Source organism: Antrostomus carolinensis, unplaced genomic scaffold (assembly GCF_000700745.2).
Source record: "Antrostomus carolinensis isolate BGI_N321 unplaced genomic scaffold, ASM70074v2 scaffold17378, whole genome shotgun sequence".
Lineage (NCBI taxonomy): Eukaryota > Metazoa > Chordata > Aves > Caprimulgiformes > Caprimulgidae > Antrostomus > Antrostomus carolinensis.
In genome coordinates this window covers 29864-32781 of record NW_010332462.1, presented here as the reverse complement: position 1 = coordinate 32781, position 2918 = coordinate 29864, and the positions used below count along the sequence as shown (strand labels likewise).

Sequence of the window (2918 nt, the reverse complement as noted above, 5' to 3'; positions counted from 1 at the left end):
AAGACACATGCTGGAGGTCACCACAGCTACACCCCAGCATTTCTGACTCAGCATATTCCCTTTAACACCTTTGCCCTCTGGCTGCAGGGGAATGGAAACACTGAGTGAGGCAGTGAATTCAGACTGTATGACATGGTAAAAATGCATTAGGTCAACTAGATGAAGGATACTTTTTGCAACAGCTTGGGAGGCAAGAATGAGAGAGTCTCAAAACCCAAGGTGCCCTTCAGTTAAAACTGAAGCTTTCATGCTTTGTTTAGAGAAGTGGAATCATCTGCTTGCAGCAAATAAACCCAAGAGCCAAGAATGTCAACTTGTGCTCACATCTAGACATCTCTGCTGCTTAGGTTTAAAAGCTGTATCTCTGGTATGTGTGCCAAAGTCACAAAGGGAGCCCCTGTGTTCATGAGCTGTTTCAGAGGACTGAGTTCAGTGATCTCCTCATGGCCAGTGACAGACAAAACCCAAGCCTTCTAATATTTGTATCAGAAAGAGATAAATTGTAGTTAAAACTACTTACTATTTCCTGAATAGAGAATGTCTTCATGGACCTGCTTCCTTCGCCATCTGATAGCTAGAAATTCAGACTGAGGCTCTGAACTTGCTTCTCCTGAAGCCAGTGGCAAAATTACCACAGATCAACATGAATTCCAACTTGTTGGTTTCTGGTTTTCTGCAGAGATGATCTCAAGCCATGACAACAGGTCAAGGTTTTGAGCGTTCTGACGTTCAAGGTTTTTAACGTCAAAACTCAAAATTCAGATGTGCATTTTCACTCAATGCAAACTTTAAAAAGCTTTGGACCTATGGATTTGGTTTAAGTCCATTTCTGCTTTTCTGCTCCAAGCTTCTCCACCTCCATCCCCATCCCAGCATATCTACCTCAGAATACACTCCCTCTTCATACAATAACATCAGCCCATTGGCTGTGCTGATGTGGGTCTATGACAACCCAAAACCTTCAAACCTTCATTTTAAAGGCTGCACTTTTTTTACTCCTCCTGATTGCTAAGGAGAAGTTACAGACATGAATCATGTAAACAAAACAGCATATCAGCTACACTAATCTCTTTGGTTGCTTACTCTCAGCTTTATTTAAAGATACTTTAGGTATCAGCACAAACTATTTTGTCATCAGCCATTATAGTAGATAGGATGGGGACAAAAGTTGGGAGGGAAGTCTTTGTAGATGAAATGGTAGTTGCATGACAGCCAAATATGATGGTGAAGGAGAAGGATAGGAGAGAGAAAGAAGCATAAGAGAAAAGCAAGACTCATGGAAACAATTACATTGTAACCAGTAGATAATTACTACCTAAACACTATTCCATTACCAAGACAAAAGAACACATGTAGATTGCAGAGAGGATGTGGCCTAACAAACCTACAGTTCTATCATAAATGAAACATAATCTGGCCCCTCTACATAAAGACTCTGAAACTATGGACTTACTGAGCAAAGTTTTCAACAGGCATGATCCTGATTTTGTTTCTCCTCAGGCAAAGAATTTATAATCATACTTTTCCATTATTAGACCATTCTTTGTACCAAAATAATAAATATCTCTCATAAAACTGAGATCTCAGGAAAAGCTTCCACAGTAATCTCAGAGCTTTAGGGATACCTGTATTAGAGGCTGACAACTGTAAGAGCTCAGTTCCTAACACATTGAGGTCACACATCTTTTTCTGGCACGCCTCCTTCCTTAAGATTTCACTCAGATTTATAGGAGATTTAAAATCAAATTTGCTGTGTTGCATTACCATGCAGTGATGTTATCTCCACTAAGCCAAGCTTTAATTTGAAGAACATCACCATATCATCTGAGTTTTACAGATGTCCCAGACTATACAGTAATTGCTATTAATAATGTCTGATTTGGACCAGTTTCATTACAAATTTCACATAGAGTTTTACACTTCATTTTTTATCGTATCATCAGAGCACAGCTGTTCTTTTTCAAAACTGTGGCCCAGAAGAGATGAAACAGAATGTCTGTCTTTCCCATCTGTGTGAATGGTGTGGGTTTTGTGAAGGCATAGGTTCATCAGAATTAAAGTTCAATACTCTGCTAAATACAATGTTGTCCTCCTGAATTGATATCCCATCCACAAAAACAACAACCATCAGTTCTTTTCTTTCTCTCAGATTTTAAAAAAATGCAAATAATTCATGAAGTCACTCTAATTACAGAACAAACTGAACAATGCCACTCAAGATAGGGCATTAATAACTTCTCGTGTACCCGGTTGAAGTTGTAAGCAATAATTTAGACTTGGCATATACCTGGAAGGAGGAAGATTTCTGCTGCCACTTAGCAACTCATCAAACTACACCCGAAGTATCTGACAGGAGCATTGAATTATGATCTACGTTTTCTGCAGAATATCAGTGATTCATTATTAGCTTTTTTGTTTTATAATAACAACACTCTAGCGGTTTTTCCCTGGGAACTATTAACCCAAGATTTTCAGACATATTATGATATTAACTATCTCCACAGCATTTTCATCAAGTAGGAGAATATTATTCGCAATTTACAGATGTGCAAACAAAGATTACATTTACACAGCATTAAGTCTGTCTGTAACTCTAGGAGACACTCACTATTTGAACTAAGCAGGGTTTATACTGCTCTCTGAACTTCTACAATGTTAGAGGCCCTGAGATGCTAAGAGCTATAAATCACTGTTGCTGTTAACAGCTGGTGAAATCTCCGGGGAGGCTTTCCTCCTGCAGAGACATAATGATAATATGATGGAAGCTGCAGTTCACTTCTAAAATGGCCAGAGAATGATTTCAGCCACCTACATCTGCAGCACTAGTTGAGTGGAGTTTTGTTTGGGTTTTTTTTAATCATAGCTCGTGAACGATATTTGGAAGGAGAATGATGACAGTTTTAAGGAGAATGAAGAAA

General features: G+C 38.8%; 1 protein-coding gene across 1 annotated transcript in view; it reads left to right on the top strand.

The window, feature by feature from the left end:
- Positions 1-2918, top strand: part of LOC104529271 (FYVE, RhoGEF and PH domain-containing protein 5-like) — a 36597-nt gene that overhangs the window by 8323 nt on the left and 25356 nt on the right. The gene's annotated exons all lie outside the window — the stretch shown is intronic.